This window comes from Schistocerca serialis, chromosome 7 (assembly GCF_023864345.2).
Source record: "Schistocerca serialis cubense isolate TAMUIC-IGC-003099 chromosome 7, iqSchSeri2.2, whole genome shotgun sequence".
Lineage (NCBI taxonomy): Eukaryota > Metazoa > Arthropoda > Insecta > Orthoptera > Acrididae > Schistocerca > Schistocerca serialis.
In genome coordinates this window covers 222,763,189-222,785,226 of record NC_064644.1, presented here as the reverse complement: position 1 = coordinate 222,785,226, position 22,038 = coordinate 222,763,189, and the positions used below count along the sequence as shown (strand labels likewise).

Below are 22,038 nucleotides of genomic sequence, written 5' to 3'. Positions count from 1 at the left end.
CCATTCACACAGGCACAAAGTAATACTTACCGAGATAGTTGTCGTTGTGATAAAATGTCTTTTGACATCGTCGTCGGATGAAGGTAAAGACTAATGTTCATTTGACTTTGCCTTCAAAATTGTTATGTTTTTGCATTAGCTACTGGAATTTGCTTGCAACAGCACCATAGGTTAACAGCGCAACGTTACTGACAAAGCGAAGATGATATATACACGGATCAGCCAAAATGTCATGACCACTGCCCACTGTGACGTTGGATGCTGCCTGGTGGCAAAAGCACGTAAGCGGTGCAGACGTGGACGGGAGATCACCCTAGCGAAGATATAGGATGCAAATGAGGAAATCCATTGAGATACGCGATTATGACCAAGGGCAGATTATTTTTATTTAGAGCCTGTGAACGAGTATCTCGTAAACGGCGAAGCTGGTCAAATGTTCACGTGCTACTGTCGTGAGCTTCTATAGAAAGAGATAAGACAGTGAAACTACCTCTACGCGCTAAATGGTTGGACGTCCACAACTCTTCTCAAAACCTGGTACTCGGAAGCTCGTCTGCTCTATAAAATTATGTTGATGATGATGATGATGATGATGTTTGGTTTGTGGGAACCCTCTGCCAGGCACTTAAGTGTGAATTGCAGAGTAACCATTTTGATGTAGATGTAGATGTGAGGAGCTCAACTGCACGGTGATCAGTGCCCGTACAAATCTCAATTATTACACAGCCCAATCCGGCTACTGTCACGAATGATGATTATGATTATGATGATGATGATGAAATGATGAGAGGAACACAAACACTCACTCCCCGGGCGGACAAAATCACCAACCTGGCAGGGAATCGAACCTGGGACCACGTGATCCAGAGGCAGCAACGCTAGCCTTTTTTTTTTGTTGATCTCATTTTGTTCGTTATTGTTCGTTCAGGGCGGACGTTCCATGAGTCCCGTTCAAGTTCATCGTTGACAAAAAATGGTTCAAATGGCTCTGAGCACTATGGGACTTAACATCTATGGTCATCAGTACCATAGAACTTAGAACTACTTAAACCTAACTAACCTAAGGACATCACACACATCCATGCCCGAGGCAGGATTCGAACCTGCGACCGTGGCAGTCGCGCGGCTCCGGACTGAGCGCCTAGAACCGCTAGACCACCGCGACCGGCCTCATCGTTGACCATTCACTCAGGTTTTTTTATTATTACAGAGGGCAGTTAACCCTCCGTCCGAACACGTTAAGCTACCGTACCGGCGTAGTAGGAGAGGTAGTGATCTGTCGCATCTCTGCTGGAAGAGCACAATGCTCGTGCACGCGCAAATGTTTTGAAGCACACCGATTTTTTTTGTTTTTGACTATTGATGACACGCACCAGTTTGTAATCAGCAAAATGAACTAGCTGGCATAAAAACAGATGGGATGTGGAGATGAAGGGTACCAACTACGAGGTAATCAGTGACTCGTACAACAAAGAACTCCTGAAATTTAGTGTCATCAGATAGTGGTAAAGGCCATCGGGTCGTGTTCTCATCGCGTGTCATAACAGAGGAATATAGAACACTGCATCATATACATATTTATCACATTTTTATTAGATTGCTTTCTTGTCTGTTTGTTCGGTGGAACTTTTGTAGATGATTTAAAAGTAACATCTCAATGAGCTAGAGACGAAATTTTTTAATATAGCTCTGAACTGGATCACAATGTAATATTAACCAGCTTCCTTGACAATCTACTGGGTAGGGGTGATGATATTGGTTTAAAGGGCTGGTAACACCTGAGATCTCGGCTGCCCTACACTATCAGTATGTTATGTGGGTAATATTGGGATATGTCCCGACGGTATGCATGCGGATGGGCAAAGCCATGGAGAGAGAGAGATGGAAAGCAGGAATGGATACCGTTTTCTTGTTTGTTTGGTGTATATTTTGCAATCTTCACAACGAACAAACTAGTAATCTTACACACAGCTCAGAAGTGCACGAAAACTCTATCTTGATTCGCCTTCTTGTCTGATGCGTGACAGAGGGTAATTTTTCTGCCGTTGTCATTTCCTGATGACATAGAGACTGGAAATTTTCAACATAGCTTATAACTGGATGACAGTGAAATATTAATTCACTTTATTGTCTGGTGTGTGGCGGAGGGTACTTTTTGTATCACAGCCATTTCCCCCTTTTCCTGTTCCAGTTGCAAGTGGTTGGCGAGAAACATGATTGACGACAAGCCTCTGAGAACATTCAGAACATACCTGATGCATCAAGAGTTCACCTCCGTATCTTACACTATTTAGTAACTGTTGCATTAATAATTCACTTCGTCTTTGCATATACACCAGGGTTAGCATTTTACTCTTACAACTATTTTCATAGCTGTTAAAAACTTAAAATCACAAATTTTCTAAATAGATAGGTTTCTGTAGGGGCTTGGAGAAGTTATTTTACACTTTTTAGTCGAATTTCAAAAGTGCTATACTAAAAATTAATTTTTATTTCCATAGATATTAATATTGTAAGTCTTCAACCTTAGTTACGTACTACATTTCATGGATATTATCGGTCACAAGTTTCACTCCGATAATCGAAATTTATTTAGCTGTGACAGAACTTGTTTAACGGTAAACACTCAAATGTTAAGGGCTGAGACTATGTGCCTTAAACCGTCACGTGACGTGTTAGATTTAAATACGATTTGATAGTTATTCATTAACAATCTGAATACTCCTAAAGGAAGAAAAATGTGTACATTATATAATAAAGAGTAAGCCATATACATAAATAGACCAACGTTTTCATCTCAACATTACAAGCTCATGTGAGCAAATATTTTTCGGATACCAGCTCCACCATGGTTAATGTGGTTGGAAAAATCTACCCTTTCGCAATTCGCAAGAAATTAGTTTAAAAATCGTATATGGCATATGTCGTTTCTTTATGAATCGCATGAGCTCGATAAGTTTGACAAATTGAGCCACTTTTAACCAGAATATTACATCTACAACATTTTAGACCAGAACTCGTTGAGGGGATCTTCTACCTTGGCGCTAATGATTACACACTAGTCTTGGTCGCCAAAATTTCTTCTTTATTTAACTGCTCATGATGCGTTTTTGGTACCACTGTTGTATAAGAATACGATGTCAGACCAGACTGAGACAGTTACGTTAAAATAAAGGTGTGAACCCGAATAAGATACAATTAACATAGATTCGCACCTTTTTAGAATTCTATCAGCTTTCGTAATTAGGTTGACAAATAATAAGAAAAAGTTTTAACAGTTGTGTGTGGTTCTTTAGAACAAATGGCTTTTATGCAAGCTGTTCTGAACAATTTTAAGGATACTGTGGGAATATTAGTTTTATGGCTGAAAATAAAATCATTAAAGTGTAATGATGGAAAAGCTATTCCCAGAACAATACTTTTTTCCCTTCACTTATTATGGCCATCAGTCTCACATTTTTAATGGACAGGTAAACCACTATAGCTTGAAAATTATTCTTTTATTACTAGTTTTGTCCTTTAGACGATGCGGCTTCAGATAATCACTGCCCCTGATAATATCAACTACAAGATCTGAAACTCCTTTCTGCACTATCCTCAACCCAAAGAGCTCTCTGATGTGAACCGACAATATTACTGCTTCTTTCGTGGTAGCGGTCTTCGAGACCACACCTGGGACTTTGCGTTATGGATTCAGCAGCCAGCCCTTCGTCTACCGTTCGTGTTACATACCCTTACTGTAAAGATAACGTTTTAAAATGTTTTCAGGCCATTTTAGGAAGCGATGTTTGTTCAGTTAATGACAACGAAATTGAATGCGAACGTGATTCAGAATCGGAACAGAGCGAAAATAAAGAAGAAATTGTTTTCCTACCTGTAAATTTCTTGAAGGAACCATGTGGTCAAAGTGATGAAAACAGCAGTGTTAATACTGAATATTTAACTAAAAGTTCTGCTGGAAGAATATTTGTCGAAACAGTTTGTCGTATTGCTTACTGCTCTTAACGCCACTTCCTCGAGCAACTCAATCAATGATTGACTCCACATCGCACAAAGAACCGCCTATGTAAAAATACACGCGCGCTAAAATGAAAAAAAAAAAAAAATGCCAGGATATGTAAAACCTTATGGCGGGGGGTGGGGTGCTGCTGCGTTGGTTTGGGGGGGGGGGGGGGTGGACGGGGGGGCAGGGTATCGTGGACATTCTGCTGTCTGGTTTGGTGTTTGGTATGGTACCACACCACGAATTACTCTCTTGTACCGAACTCTTTATCTAAGAGAAACGCTTGCTCCTAACGTCCTCAGTTATTTATTTGACTTATGCCAATCTCCTTACCATTACGGCTTTTAACACTTACAGCTTCCTTTAGTATCATGGAATTTATTCTACGACGTGCACTATCATGATTACCGAATGTCATCATTAGTATCCTTACAGGTTACACTATGTCGTCGATTGTTGCTCAAACAAGTTTTCCACGTACGCGTACAGCACCATTACTCTACCACGCAAACATAGGGGTTACACTCGTCTGGTGTGAGACCTTCCCTTAGCGGTCCACCAGGGACCGAACCGGTGTGGGTGGCGGAGGGGTGAAGTGGACTGCGGTAGTCGTCGTGGAGTTGTGGACGACTGCGGCTGCGGCGGGGATGGAGCCTCTCCGTCGTTTCTAGGTCCCCGGTTAACATACAATACAATCCAATCCTTACACGTTGAATTTTTATTCCACTCTTTATCTTTTCTTTTGTTTCTGACATTACTTCTTCAATTTTTAGACCAACAATAGGAACGAGAGACTACGTACGTGATTCACACATTATCTCATCAGAGCACTTCGCTTACATCTATTGTCTTGAGCATTTCGAACAGCTTCCATCATATTACATTTTCGAAAGTATTTTCTTGGTCAAAAAATAGTATCAACGTATGTTTATCTTTCTTAGGTCTTGCTTTATCATCGGTCCCAACTTAATTACTTCTTGTTGGGAGTCTTTCACACTTAACATCCCAGATGCGGCCTCACAGTCTGCTAGCGTTTATTGTTACTCTGCTGCTAGTGCATATGGGAGGCGGGGGTTGGACATTACGACGTTGTCTAGTTGTTCTTTCCCAAAGCTGCCGTGGTTTTTCTTTCGTCAGTAGTCACTTGTGCGTCATATGAACCAATAATATTACTGCTTCTTTCGCGGTAACGGTCGTCGAGACCGTACCCGGGACTTTGCGTTATGGATTCAGCACCCAGTTCTTCGTCTATCATTCGTGTTACATACCCTTACTGTAAAGATACTGTTATAAAATGGTTTGAGGTCAGTTTAGGAAGCGATGTTTGGTCAGACAGTGACAGGGAAATTGAAAGTGAACATAATTCAGAATTGGAACAGAGCAAAAATGAAGAAGAAATTTTTTCGATACCTGCAAATTTCTTGGAGGAAACAAGTGGTCAAAGCGACGGAGACAGCATTGTAGATACTGAATATTAAACTAAAGTTTCTGTTAGGAGAATATTTGGTCGAAACAAATATCGCTTGTCGTCGAAGCCTCTTCTCAAGCAGTTTGGTGTTCGGCAGCATAACATCATTCGTGTGCCAACAGTGCGACTACCTGCCCAAGTACCACATACTTCACATCCTCCTACATTTTGTAATCTGCTTCTGACTGACGATATATTGAGTATGATAGTGAAGTGGACTAATGTAAAAATAAACAAAGAACAGCCTGAGAATGATCCAAATGTTTGGAATAAAATTGATTTAAGTGCATCCATTCGCTGTGTATTGGGTGTAGCAGGAACAAGAGTAGAAGTCGTTGTGGAACGATTGTAAAAACGCAAAATATACTCTAAAATGGTTCAAATGGCTCTGAGCACTATGGGACTTAACGTCTGAGGTCATCAGTCGCCTAGAACTTAGAACTAATTAAATCTAACTAACCTAAGGACATCACTCAAATCCATGCCCGAGGCAGGATTCCAACCTGCGACCGTAGCGGTCGCTCGATTCCAGACTGTAGCGTCTAGAACCGCACGGCCACTCCGGCTGGCAAAATATACTCTACCTGTGATCCAAAAAAGAAGATGATGAATCACTATGTTTGCCATTGTTGCAAGAATCCAATGTGCCTTGAATACTCTACAAAAATTTGCAGTGACTGCAAAGAAATCGTCTGAGAAGGAAAATAAAACCAAATCAATAATATCGTAAATCTCATTTCTTTTAATAATTTATTGGAATTTTTTACGTTTTGATTATTACATGTATAATAAACAATAAAATATAGCAAAAAGCAAAATTTAGAGTGCAGGGTAGTTGAGTTATTACGGCATTAGCTTATCATGTAATGTTAAGTTTGTGCAGTTTTCTGTTTAAATGTAGTTTTTTCATGAAAATAATCTCTAAAATTTATTTTAATGTATTTTTGTGGGGTATTAATGTAATCTTTTACATTGAAAACTGAACGGCTTCACTGAAACTGGTGAATACAATTTTTATGTTTATTTTAGCGGTATTTCAGACTACACCTAGGACAGCGTGTGACAAAAAAACAACAAAAACAAAATCTTCGAAGCCAAAGGTTAACTTCCTTCCATATTTTATTCGTATATAGATATTAGCCTTGATTGAAAGTAAAGATCAACTTCTTTACGAGATGGGATTATAACTGAAATGGGCAGTATCTTTTGCTCACTGACTTTCCCATTTTGTGACAGTTGTTTGGGGGAACCAATAGATATATCAGACGGCCCACTCCCTGCAATGACTTCCCCTTCCCTTTTGATATTGTCTTTATTTGTGAACGTTCCTCTCGAAACTTATGACATTTGTTATTTTTCCCCTTTGAGAGCAGTCTGTGCCGCGTAGCGGGTATAAACGAGTGGGAAATGGAATTGGCCGGCTCCCTGTGTCTTCCGGCCGGCAGGGATTCCCGCGATAAGGACGCCCAAATGAGCTGCGCCTCACCCCCTCACCCCCCCCCCCCCCCCACCCCCGCCCATCCACCCCTGTCTGCATTCCGCCCAGCGACGCCTCATTACGCGATCCGCAGCCACAGCCGAGCGAGCGTTTATTTGCGATTCCCGCCAGCCGGTAACAAACTGCGCCGGCGATCATAGCCGGAGAATCTAACCAATTGCGAGCACATAAAATATCTCTCTGCGGAGAAGCATCTCCTGCACTGAAAAGTCAACGCATTTGTTTCAGTCGATCTGGTGTCAAACCGCAGTGCCATTTGTTACTTGAAGCTAATCATTCAGTGGAGAACGTCCTTATTATACGATATTGGCCTATTTTGTTTGAAAATTTCCGAAGAAGTCAAATATGCCTGATCTTTCGCCGTAGTCATTCTTTACGAGAATTACGAGTAATTTTGTGACTGTAAACGGCTCAAAGATTTTCTTTCAAATCCAATATTACAGTCGCACATTGAGTCAAATGTGATTCCCTGTTAATAAAGCCGATCCATCCTGTGAAGTTTACATTACACGGCGCGTCTTTTAGTTTTACAAGATGTAACTTGCATATTAATGAATACTGTTGTTTAGCGGAAATTTATAATTTTAGAATCCCTTGAATCGAACTATTGAAGAACAACAGTGTTAATTCGCTGCACCACTAGGCGTTCTGTTTGCCTGAATGACAAGGTAGCTACAGACAAAAAATAGAACGAATAAATACAGAACATTTCTACCTTGGAGGTCGACGAGATCGCGGAGGCACATGGAGTCATTATTCTTTAACCGGCCATCACATAATGGCAAATGTCAAAACAACGCCCGAATGAATCGTAAGATTTTAAGTTACAATGAACCTTGTTTCGTAAGTCTTATGTGATTTGACATCTGATAATGATAACAGCTGAAACAACTCAATAATAATTAATCAATTTGTGAATTGATCATGATGTTTTTTTCACAGAATACCCACAGTGATCACGGCCTCGCACAAAAAGTATGTTTCCTTTATTAATTTTCTGAAGGTATATGTCTGGAGTGTATTCTTGCAAGGAAGTGAAACGTGAATAATAAACGGTTCAGACTAAATATGATTAGATACTTTTGAACTATGGTGCTATAGAATAACGCTTGAGATTAGATGAGCAAATAGACTATCTTATGAGGAGACACTGATTCTAATTAGGGAAAAAAGAAATTCGTGTAGCAACCATACTAAAAGAAGGGATCGGTTGATAGGCTGCATTCTGAGGTATCAAGATACCGTCAGTTTGGTAATGGAGGGAAGTGTGTGTATGTTTGGGGGGTGGGGGGGTGGAGGGGGGGGGATGGGGGGAGGGATGAAATTGTAGAGGGAGCCGAAGTTGGCGACAGTGAACATGTTGCTAACAGTTTGATTAGCGCATTATTGTACCAAAATCAAACATTTCTATGATCGCTACGTAACATTTTCTGTCGTAAATTGAGTTGAATATGACACAGCATCATTATCTAAAAAATTTTAGTCGAACTAAAATATGCCAGTAATTTTAAATGATCTTTTGAGGCAGAGGTTTTGTATACTAGGAGGTGGCCGAAAGTTTGTGACAAGAAGTTGTCAAACATCCACCATTTCGCGCAAAGTTTCATGAAACAATGGAAACGCCAGGGCCGGCCGCTGTGGTCGAGCGGTTCTAGGCCTTTCAGTCCGGAACCAGGTGGCTGCTGCGGTCACAGGTTCGAATCCTGCCTCGGGCATGGATGTGTGTGACGTCCTTAGGTTAGTTAGGTTTAAGTAGTTCTAAGTGTAGGGAACTGATGACCTCAGATGTTAAGTCGCCTAGCGCTTAGAGCCATTTTTGAAACGCCGGGAAAATTTTAAATCTGTTGAAAACTGGTGTGACGTGATCTATCGTAGGAGACCTCAGACGTCACCTCACGTTTTTATTTATAGAAATATCATTCAAAATTTTTACATAAATCATGTTAAATATTATAAATCTGATGCATAATGTACAACGTATAGGTATGTAAGTAGCAAGATGTATAGATGAACACTCCTACACCTCTGTAAGCCTCGCATGGCAGTGACGCTGCGCATGTAGCCACACCATGATGTGATTTGGGATAGGTTGAGAGAGGAAGGGCAGGATGCACTTCACCAGTCGTGCTTACCTGAACAGACAGGCACTTGAGGGCAGCTGCAAGAACGATAGCTGGTTTATACACATTCACTCATCATAACAAAACTACTGGTATTTGAGCACATCAACAGGTAGCACATAGTTGATGTAATGTTAATATAAAATACATTTCTCCCCATGCTAGCTAACTAGACAACAGCTGTGTTAAAATTTAACAGTTCTACACAGCTTCAAATCTTACAGTATCTGACAGCATACGGCAAGTTGTGTCGATATAAGACCTGTGTAGCAACGATATCCAGGGCTCAGTCTAACATTAAAACCAGATAACTTGTGAACGCCATCACTGGCCCGCATTATGACATGTAATTGAGACTATTGTAACAACACTGATGTAATGTTAAAAGTCAAACTTAGGAGGCATCAAAACCAAATCCTGTATTAAGACTAATGAATAATATGACTGTTTTCATATTATGAGTGCAACACATTAATGTATCCTAATCCTTACATGCGATCATTCTTCAGTCATTAAGAACATCAAAACCTTATATGACCTCTGAGACCAGAATTCATTGTCAAATAAAAACATTTATATCACCTGTGAAGTAAGCAATACATGAAGTAGCCTTCTTCTCTCTGTAATTAACAGAGAAATTACAACTTATCGTATTCAGTTCAAGTTATCAGTGCTAACACAACTAGAAAGAAACTAATTCAAATGTCTCTGAGCACTATGGGACTTAACATCTTAGGTCATCAGTCCCCTAGACTTAGAACTACTTAAACCTAACTAACCTAAGGACATCACACACATCCATGCCCGATGCAGGATTCGAACCTGCGACCGTAGCAGTCCCGCGGTTCCGGACTGCAGCGCCTAGAACCGCACGGCCACCACGGCCGGCAAGAAACTAATTGTTGACAAAGCAAACCAAGTTACACAAAATATTGTAATCTGAAATAGTGTGTACGAACAACTACAGGAACTGAAATTGTGTTGGAAATGTAGTCAGTGTGTAGTAACTGTCATATTATTTCAACAGTGACCTCTCATATGTTTTAAATGTTCAAATGTGTGTGAGTTCGTAAGGGACAAAACAGATGGGGTCATCGGTCCCTAGACTTCCACACAACTTAAATTAACTTATGTTAAGAACAATGCACTCACACCCATGCCCGAGGGAGGACTCGAACCTCCGGGGGGGAGGGGCCATGAAATCCGTGACGTGGCGCCTCAAACCACGCAGCCGCCACACGTTTTAAGGAAGAATTGCACTTCATAAGAAATACATATGTATTTAACACCAAAAATGTAGTACGTAATCCTGCTGTCTTAGAGTACCAGTTCTTTACACAGCTTTAATACATGAATTATGTCTTGAACTCATAAATGAATAGTTTCTCTTTGTGTCTGCAGTACTCAAAAGATTGAGAACTACGGTTTTTAGTCGAAACTGGTACCTTTAGACAGTTTTAATATGTATATTACGTATTGAACTCAAAAATGTAAGAATTTTTGTGTCTTCATTTCTCAAAAGGTTAAGAAGTATCGCTTTTCATCGAAACTGGTATCAAAACGAAATTATTTATACTAAAATTTGTCGTTGTTTCCAGTATTGTATTGATTTAAGGGTACCGCTATTGACCTGTATCTCGATGACTGGATGGGTATTCTCTCTCATACCATCGACGAAAGAGCACTTCATAACCAATGGAGGTCATCTCTCCCGAATGCTGATGTTTATAGCTTTCATGTATTTCCGATGGACAGGAACAGTCGTCGTAAGTCATGGACTGTTGACCGATTACAAATTTAGATTTAAAATACATCACGTGTTTTGTGAGTCCGTCCAACAACTCCCCCATATGACTTCACTGCGCTACCACTCTACTTATATTACTAAGTGACTATATCCCAATTCACGGTACACGGTGCGCAGTCACAGTTGCACGGTTCCTATCTAACGACTTCCACGGTTAACAGAAATTTGATTTTCAATATTTCATACAACTGTTGACCGAATTGAAAAAAATGAAAATGCTGATTAATAGGTAAAAACTCACTTTATTGGCTTAAAACCATCCTCAGAAGAGACGTGTTTCTCATTACAAAACATGCCAGACGTGGTATCTGTTGCGGTTGCAGCACGCTCTGAAGCGACCTGCCACATCTAACGGAACGCGCTCCTCATCGCGATTTGCTGTCACAGCGCTCTCCAGCCGCAGTTCTCGGATGCGTATGCCACGTAAAACACACAGTTTCATGACGAAAACGGGCGTGCATAAAATGGCTGCCCTAACTCCTATCTACCGATTTTCAAAGTAGGGCGGAAAAATCCGCGAAGATTTTGGTTCTTGACTTGTCAAGGGTTTGGACAACGAACTGCTGGTAGAGGAACACTACTGAATGCTGTTCAAGGAAGTGATGTACTGAATTACTTGTAGATGTTATTCATTAACTCAGTTGAATCTGATTTAATTTTCGCTTTAATTCTAATGTAGTTAAATTGTCTAAAGTCAGTTTGCGCAGAACATCCATATTCTTGATGTTGTGCCGAATGCTATCACTCTGAAGGAACGTACTTCATCGCATAGATTTCAAGATATTAATTCGTTTCCTAATTTAATTTGAACAGAAGAAGATATTTTTTCAAGCTTCTCGCCTTCAATGAAAAAGGTATTTCCCAGCAAGGTACAAGAATGACACAGCCCATAAAACCAAGAGATAGGTAAGTGTATACATTTTACACGAAGCTGCGCAATAGCAAAAACTTTCAGTCTCTAACTTGTGTTTACTTTCTCACATAGAATGGTAGTAAAAAAAAAATGGTTCAAATGCCTCCGAGCACTATGGGACTTAACATCTGATGTCATTAGTACCCTAGAACTTAGAACTACTTAAACCTAACAAACCTAAAGACATCACACACATCCATGTCCGAGGCAGGATTTGAATCTGCGACCGTAGCAGCCGCACGGTTCCATCCTGAAGCGCCTAGAACCACTCGGCCACCGTGGCCGGCAGACTGGCAGTCACATTAAGATTTCTGGCCACTGGGAAAACATTCCAGTCACTGGTGTGTACCACAAGAATTGCTACAAATACACTATTTTTAATATATAGGGTGAGTCACTAATTATTGCCACCTACAATAACTGTGAAAGTACCATAGCTGACAAGTTTGTGGGACAAAAGTTGCATGGGACAACGGGGCCATAACATGATGTTGCTCGGTGGGGTCGCTTCAGAGATATGAAGGTCAACTTTTTTTTTTTAATGGGAAGCTTTAGTTTGGTACTTATTTTTCGATAGTGCCTATCGAGACGAATCCAATGATGTGAAACAATAAGGTCTCTGAAGGTCAACTAAGGTAAAAAAAAAAAGTGGCATGATCGTCCATTTACAGAAGGTGTTCGCAGTGACGAGCATCGGTATCAATGCAGTGCTGCAATCTTCTAATCATGTAATGAGTGATACTTTATCACTTCGGCACTTCGGTACTTCGGCACATGATCTGACAGTTCTCTCTCGTATATCGTGCAAATAGTAAATATTCGCCGAACACGGAGTATCCATCTAACGTTCCATTGACATGCAAACACCAGTGGACGTTTTCACAATACATCTCTAATAGAAACGGTAAGACCCGTATCAACGTATCAAGCGAGTGTAAATGGTGTATTCATTCGAAGAACAAGTCGATATGCTTCTCATTTACGGAGAATGCCAACGAAATTCACTGAGAGCGAGACACTTATATGCTGAAAGATATCCTCATTGTACTCACCCTACACGTCGTACATTTAAATACACTCCTGGAAATGGAAAAAAGAACACATTGACACCGGTGTGTCAGACCCACCATACTTGCTCCGGACACTGCGAGAGGGCTGTACAAGCAATGATCACACGCACGGCACAGCGGACACACCAGGAACCGCGGTGTTGGCCGTCGAATGGCGCTAGCTGCGCAGTATTTGTGCACCGCCGCCGTCAGTGTCAGCCAGTTTGCCGTGGCATACGGAGCTCCATCGCAGTCTTTAACACAGGTAGCATGCCGCGACAGCGTGGACGTGAACCGTATGTGCAGTTGACGGACTTTGAGCGAGGGCGTATAGTGGGCATGCGGGAGGCCGGGTGGACGTACCGCCGAATTGCTCAACACGTGGGGCGTGAGGTCTCCACAGTACATCGATGTTGTCGCCAGTGGTCGGCGGAAGGTGCACGTGCCCGTCGACCTAGGACCGGACCGCAGCGACGCACGGATGCACGCCAAGACCGTAGGATCCTACGCAGTGCCGTAGGGGACCGCACCGCCACTTCCCAGCAAATTAGGGACACTGTTGCTCCTGGGGTATCGGCGAGGACCATTCGCAACCGTCTCCATGAAGCTGGGCTACGGTCCCGCACACCGTTAGGCCGTCTTCCGCTCACGCCCCAACATCGTGCAGCCCGCCTCCAGTGGTGTCGCGACAGGCGTGAATGGAGGGACGAATGGAGACGTGTCGTCTTCAGCGATGAGAGTCGCTTCTGCCTTGGTGCCAATGATGGTCGTATGCGTGTTTGGCGCCGTGCAGGTGAGCGCCACAATCAGGACTGCATACGACCGAGGCACACAGGGCCAACACCCGGCATCATGGTGTGGGGAGCGATCTCCTACACTGGCTGTACACCACTGGTGATCGTCGAGGGGACACTGAATAGTGCACGGTACATCCAAACCGTCATCGAACCCATCGTTCTACCATTCCTAGACCGGCAAGGGAACGTGCTGTTCCAACAGGACAATGCACGTCCGCATGTATCCCGTGCCACCCAACGTGCTCTAGAAGGTGTAAGTCAACTACCCTGGCCAGCAAGATCTCCGGATCTGTCCCCCATTGAGCATGTTTGGGACTGGATGAAGCGTCGTCTCACGCGGTCTGCACGTCCAGCACGAACGCTGGTCCAACTGAGGCGCCAGGTGGAAATGGCATGGCAAGCCGTTCCACAGGACTACATCCAGCATCTCTACAATCGTCTCCATGGGAGAATAGCAGCCTGCATTGCTGCGAAAGGTGGATATACACTGTACTAGTGCCGACATTGTGCATGCTCTGTTGCCTGTGTCTATGTGCCTGTGGTTCTGTCAGTGTGATCATGTGATGTATCTGACCCCAGGAATGTGTCAATAAAGTTTCCCCTTCCTGGGACAATGAATTCACGGTGTTCTTATTTCAATTTCCAGGAGTGTATGTGTATGATAAATTCGAAACAATTGGATCTTTAACTCATGGGAAATATATCCGGCAAAGGAAAATTACTAACGAGGAAACGGAAATTGGTACTCTTGCCACTGTGGTTCGAGATCCTTGTGTGAGTTTTCGTCATATCGCAAAGGAATTTGGCATAAGCAAGAGTAGTGTTGTTCGCGTTCTGCATCGCCATAAATATCATCCTTAACATATCAGTCTCCAGCAAGAAATAACTGGTACGTATTTATGCGTCCCGGGTTTGATTCCCGGCGGGGTCAGGGATTTTCTCTGCCTCGTGATGACTGGGTGTTGTGTGATGTCCTTAGGTTAATTAGGTTTAAGTAGTTCTAAGTTCTAGGGGACTGATGACCATAGATGTTAAGTCCCACGGTGCTCAGAGCCATTTGAACCATTTTATTGTATGCATCGCATTGAATTCTGCCGATGGGCTCAAGTTCAGATTCAGACGGATGACACACTTATTAATTTGATTTGATTTTCTTATGAGGATACATTCACGAACCAAGGAAATGTTAATTTGCATAACATACATTATTGGGCAACTGAAAATTCATGTTGGCTGTGGCAAGTTGCACACCAAAAACCGTGTTCGGTTAAGGTATGGTGTGGGATTCTGGAGGACAGATTATAGGGCCCAATTTCATAGAAGGAAATCTTCATGGCAGGAAGTACACCACATTCCTGCAAGAAAAATTAGGTGTGTTCTAAGAAATACCTTTAGGAACAAGGAACCAAATGTGGTAGCAACACGATGGGTGTCCGGCATATTTTTCTGCGATGGCTATAAATGAGTTGTATAGACAATTCCCAAATCGTTGGATTGGGCGCGGAGGAGATGGGTCGTGGCCGGATCGTTCGCCAGACTTGACGCCTCTGGATTTTTTCTTGTGGGCATTCGTAAAAGACACTGTTCATAAAGACGTTCCGTGTACATCTGAAGACATGCAAGAGAGAATTCTCAGAGCATGTGCTTCGATAAGTGACGATTTGATAAGGAATACCATTCAGTCCATGATAAGAAGATTGCAGCACTGCATTGATACCAATGGTCATCACTTTGAACACCTTCTGTAAATGGACGTTCATGCCACCTTTTTTACCTTCGTTGATCTTCAAAGACCTTCCTGTTACACATCATTGGATTCATCTCGATAGCCACTACTAGAAAATAAGTACCGAACTACAGCATTCCATTTAAAGAAACAAAGTCGGCCTTCATACCTCTGAGCGATCTCACCTCGCAACAAAAAACCAACGTCATATTATGGCCCTCGTTGTCCCGTGCAACCTCTGTCCCACACACTTTTCAGTTCCTATCACACTTTCGGAGTTATTCTTGGTGGCAATAGTTAGTGACTCACCCTGTATATCATTGGATAAATTGGATAATACTTCCATCAAATTAAAAAGAAAGAGTCAGAAAGACTCACGGAAGGTGAAAAAAAATTAGATGAACCTGGTTGTAAACTTGTTTCGTCTTTCTTGCCCTCTCATGACACTATCAAGTACGCTACGGCTTCAACATTGTAGCCACACCTATTTGTAATGGCCGTATCTACAAATGTTACTATCTGATATTTAATTATAACAAAGTGTACCCAAAACGATGCGCTTTTGATATATTATGATTGTGCCGTAGCACTGAATTAGTACACTTTCATAGCATACAAGTTACATCAGAAAAATCATCAGATGTGGGAAGCATTTAACTAGCGAAATGAGTTTCCTGACATTTTACTATAACAAATCGCAGCTAAATGAAGCGATTTCGACACTTCTTCAGTTTACTCATGCATTTAAACAGCTTATCTTCATATCATGTAGCGTGTAATGAAAAAGCACTAAATTCGGTGCTTCAATTCATACATTATGGCGGCTCCTAGGTTCCACTAGTAAAAACGTTGTCGCATCTCATTGGCCACGTTGTTCTGCGCGAGGCAAAAATCTGACATACCAGAGTCTTCATTTCGGGCTTTGCAGTGTAGTGGAACGTGAAATTCCGTGCTGCGACGTCACCAGCTCCTTGTCCACGTGCATTTCCACGAGAGGTGAGAGGACGGCTTAACGCAGTAAGACAAATATTGCAGTTACGAACTGTGTCTGTCTCTTGAGGATGTGTAGCGCGCGGCGCGTAAATTACCGAGACTATTTTCTTCCAGTATTTGAGAATACTAAACCAAACTCCTCCCGAACAGGCCATGAAGACCCAACGGTGCCAACCGGCAGCCGTGTCATCCTCAGACCAAAGGCGTCACTGGATGCGCATATGAAGGGGCATGTGGTCAGCACACTGCAATCCCGAGACCGGAGACGGTACTTCTCAGTCAAGTAGCTCCTCACTTTGCCTCACAAGTGCAGAGTGCACCCCGCTTGCCGACAGCGCTCGGCAGACCGGATGGTCACCCATCCAAGTGCTAGCCCAACCCGACAGCGCTTAAATTCGGTGATCTGATGGGAACCGGTGTTACCACTGCGGCAAGGCCGTTGGCAGTATTTGAGAATGAGAGGCCTTAGTGCTTCCAAATTTTTCTAACCTTTTCCTTGCTTACAGACTAAACACCAAACATTTAACATATTTATTCATGTGGAATGTAATCAGACGTTTGAAGCTGTTTTATACATAGTAGTTCAGTTCTGTAAAGAATCGAGGGTTTACTGGTTTCTGTACTATGCGGTGATTGACTCTCTCGATTTCTTTTGTAATTATTATGAACGTGAACCGAGACAATTAGCACGGTGAGGTACCTTAACACCTTAACAGAAATTTAATATCATATGTAGCAGAGCTTAAAGTAAAAAATAACTGCCGTCGTGATGACGGAAGGACTGACTCATCGCTTGTGACTCTCGTAGTTGTGTGCTTACTGTTCTTTCACGTACAGGCGCAGTTATAATTAATTACTTAGCGGATTACTCCAAATAACAAACTTATTCATGAGACATACAGAATCAACCGGCTGCCGCCGTCTGTTATTGGCAGATGTGTTGCAACTCTAATAAATAACAAAACGTCCGTTCTGCGTGTGAGACTGCCGTTGAACATTTCAGATAGGTAATTAATTAAAAGGTAAATTAATATTCGAAAAAAGCAAATTTTAAATTAATCACGTTTTATTGCTGTGTTTGTTAAATTTACGGATAGTGCCCATATGGCCTGACCTCACGAGATGCAACAAGTACAAATAACTGCTGTAAAACTTGCATTGAAAACCAGCAGCTCATCCATGTTTCAAAACATATTTAATGTTTCATGATTTAATGCATAAACAAATCGAATTCGAGGTGAATAATTGCAGTTGAAATGACAAATGAGTAATTTCCACTTGTGAAAGACTCATTAATTTGCACCAGTCTGATAGCTGGCGCGGCTCCTGTAAAATGCACCCAATGATCATAATGTGAGCCGACTGCTGAAATCCAAATCACTAGCGTTACTGTAATTACCACGGTTGGCACAGTAGCCTACATCACAGGACGCTTACAAAGTTAAGAGACGGTGCAATATTCACAAAGCTGCCTGCAAATAGTACAAAGATTTATATCTCGCTGGCCTCGGTTGTGTAATCCTGTATTCGTGCGTGTACCTTGGGTTTAGTCGAGGGTCGTTCCGAAAATAGTGCCTTACGTTTTCCAAATAGTCACCCCGATTCACTATATACGTATGCCAACAATACGACTTGCACGACGCGCTTTTTTTGTTTAAAGAAAGACTATTGTATAACATGTAAGAAGGTGCTACTTTGAGGCCAGCTTCTGAGTTGGTTTCTGCGTTGGTTGGTTGGTTGATTTGGGGGTGGGGGGAGGGTAGGGGGTTGAGGGGAGGGAACCCAACAGCGAGGTCTTCGGAGACGAAGAAAGACGGCCGTGTCCTTTCAAAGGAACCATCCCGACATTTTCCTGAACTGATTTAGGGAAATCACGGAAAACCTAAATCAGGATGGCTGGACGCGAGTTTGAACCGTCGTCCTAACGAATGAGAGTCCATGTGCTAACCACTGCGCCACATCGCTCGGTGTTGGTTTGTGGACTAAAATGTCCTAATCTGCACGTGCTAATTCAGGACTGTATCATGGATGTGGCAAGACATTGTGTCCAAATTTCGCAAAGAGTTCCAAGGTTCCGAAACTGTTGCTAGTGGAAATTTTGTTTTCCTTGCCGGCATAACTCTGGAGTTTCAGACTTTCAGTGTAGTCAGTGTCGTCTTGTAGCGTTTCCCAATTGACAATAGTTTCAGGCTCCAAAACTTCGAAAAGAACATCACCCTGCGTGTCCTAGAACATTGTGCAAATCACTTTGCCTTAAGATGGCTGTGTCTTGGACTTCTTCTTCGTTGGAGAAGTTGTAATTGGCCTAGGATGGCGGAGCGTCAGTAGTGAGACCCTAATACTTTTGCTGTTCGTTAGAATTCAGTGTGCTGAAGGTACTATAAAATGTCGGGGATGGTCCTCACTCATTTCTTTAGAGATTCACAATGCATTGATTCGAATATGTATCTTGTAACTTTTTCTTAAGATCTCCAAGCTACGTGAAAGTATGTTCACCATTAAATACGACGCTCAGTTTCATCAACATGGTTAAGATGCACAAATCAACAAATGTCTTGCACCGGTTCTTTATTTCAAAATTTATGACACAGAAAATGAAAATAGACACCACAGCATGCGTGTGCATTCATTCGCAACGAGACCAGATCACCAAATCAAAAAAAGAAAAAAAAAGACTAACTTTTGTGTACACGATAAAATCGTGTTTCCCATGGTAGTTTTTCCACAGAATATCTGAGAAACGCCAATATTTGGTGAAAAGTCCCTCGGATTCAGGCTCCAATCCGTCGTGGGATACCATCGATGAGAGCGTGGTCGAAGTTGTTCCACTCTTCAATGGCGATCCTGCGTAGATCGCCCAGTGCAAGTGGTCATCTTCGACATCCAAAAGCATTTCGTACCAATTCAATTCATCCCACACATTTTCAAATGGTTCTGAGCTCTATGGGACTTCAAATGTGAGGTCATCAGTCCCCTAGAACTTAGAAATACTTAAACCTAACTAACCTAAGCACATCACACACATTCATGCCCGAGGCAAGATTCGATCCTGCGACCGTAGCAGCAGCACGGTTCCGGACTGAAGCGCCTAGAACCGCTCGGCATCAGCGGCTGGCCCCACACATTTTCGATTCGCTTCCTGCCTTGGAAACAGGAAGGACAACCCAGTCAGGTGATCCAAGCGTGCTGAGGGAACTTGAATGGAGATTGGCTTCATGCAATCGTCTTACAGTCTGATGCGACACTCCTGTAGCCTCTTCGTGCGCCGAATTCAGTTCTGGAGTACTCAGCCCACGATTTCACTGACTCGAAAGTCTTAGATATCGAGCATCCTGTGTAACTGTGGAACATGGATGGTCAGTGTGGTGCAAGGCCTCAACACTAATTGTCAGTTGGAACTGATTTCATGTCCGCACCACATCACTTTGGCTCCAGTGCATACATCGAGCAACTTTCGTGGTTGACAAGACAACTGCACGTAACGTGATGATGCAAATGCGATCACTGGTAACGACTGCCCTTTATCCACAGACATCTCGTGGGCGCCCCTACCGGTGCTTTAATTTTAACTGAAATGCTGCAAGCCATTCGATAGCGACGTTCTATATACAGGCAGCGCTCATAGTAACTGTGAGTATGTTTACGTCATGAGTGATCTTGAAATCAGCACAACAGCAGTTACAATAGCAATACTTGCACACGACGTTCGGTCAAATCCTCGACTTCATTCAGTATATACACATACACTTACACCTATACATTTCCTAAGCATTCATTTGTCCAATCCACAAGTTTTGAGCAAGGTTTTCGGGATGTTTCCCTTCCTTATAAAGAAAACACTGGAACTGGTAATCCAATTCCGACTATTCCCAACTGTCACTTTCTTTCCCCAGCTAACAGCCTATCTGGTATCTGGCTGCTAAGCCCCTGACACTCAATGGGTCGTTATTGGAGCAGGGCTGCTATCTTTATGGGTTGGGAATGAAAAATACCTAAAAAAAATGTCAACGTGAAGTCTCCATCGAAGCCTTAAGCTATTAGTTACGGTGGCAGGTCTACACACGACATGTGAAACACTCTCATCGCATGAAGGTATTCATTTGTCATCAAAAGTAAACCCACATACCTCAACAGCTACATGAGGATGTAGAAAATTAGGTGCATTGATAACATAAGAAGTGAGGTTCCCTGGCGAATTTACGAGAAAAGTCTCACATGGTAACCACTGGACAAGAAGGAGGTACAAGATAACAGGATATGCGTCAAGACATTTAAGAATATTTTCCATGGCACTTAAGGTAGCTGTAGAGGTAGGGGTTTTAGAGACTGGAAACTGGAATAGTACGAGAAATAATTGAGGACATTTGTGGCGTTCTGCATCAGATAGGTCAGAACAGTATTGAAATAATCAATGTTTACAATAATTCCAGCCGCAAGTCTCTAGCACTGTTGTAATATAAAGAAACGAGGTGGCTACTGGAGGCTCTTTCTATAGTTTGTTTCCTTTCATTTATAAGGGAAGTAGAAGACCAGTAGTCGCGATGAAACAGTGCTGTGGAATGATGTAATATGTTTGAAAGAAAGCAAAAAGTGTTGGGAAAAATAGAATGCGTTTGTGTCCTGGTAAAATGTAACAAGGTTTATGATGAGGTTTGCAGAGGCACCACACAACGAGTTCCGAGCAAGTATCAGCTTCGGCTGTGTCACTGAGGCACTAAATCAGTTTCGAGCAAGTATATGCTCTTATACTGTCAACCAGCTACGTAACCATCCAAATAACGGCTTGCTATATTAACAATTGTACTAAATGCTGCAACACAAGGTAACCATGATAAAGTGATTTATGCTTAACAGAAGCAGTGGAAGAAAACTCCTGACAATGCCGAAAATGTGGAAAACTATGGATGGGACTTCATCTGTATTCCAGTGAGATGCTGGCTACATCATTATGGGGTTGTGAAGTGAATGAAAGTACTCACGCTATTGTTTTTAGATAAGGGAATTCGTAGCATTATAGTTTGATTAGAGTTATTGAGTTGTTCCATTATTACCATGACAAACTGTCAGAAACTAAATTACCACGCAGAAATACGAGATCCACAGGCGGAATGGATCGGGAGCTATGATGGTTGTGTCTATGAAAGTTCCTGATGCTCTAAACTTGTGAAACGTAACGGGACATAAAACCAGTTCGCTGCTCTCCGTGGACAAAACACTGTCAGATAGAGTAGTGAAACTACCGTGAGCTGCCATAGACGATTATAAGGGAGAGCAGACTACGTCAGTTTTCGGCGTAGCTGTGGTCAGTTAAGGTCGTACATGCGTTACCTGTATGTTAATGTGTTTCATACCTATGGGTCGTTACGTCATAAGTTGGCTCCTCCGACCCCAGGTAGGTACCTCAAATTGTTCAGTGAAGCATTTCCTATGTCCTGCTACGTTTATGCACGCTCTTACAGAGACACTGTATAGAGGATAATAGCGATTCTATCACACTTTCCTGGGACACCTCAGATGATACTCTTGTTTCTGATGAACGCTCGCCGTAGACTACAACGTACTGCATCCAATTTCGCAAGAACTCTTCGAGCCACTGAAGTATTTAGGAACCTATTCGTGTGACTGTACCTTCGTTAAGTTTGTTTTACATTCCACTGACATTTA

General features: G+C 42.3%; 1 pseudogene; it reads right to left on the bottom strand.

Moving 5' to 3' along the window:
* Window positions 1–16,700: 16,700 nt before the first annotated feature.
* LOC126413513 (5S ribosomal RNA) lies at window positions 16,701–16,818 on the bottom strand (annotated as a pseudogene).
* Window positions 16,819–22,038: the final 5,220 nt, after the last annotated feature.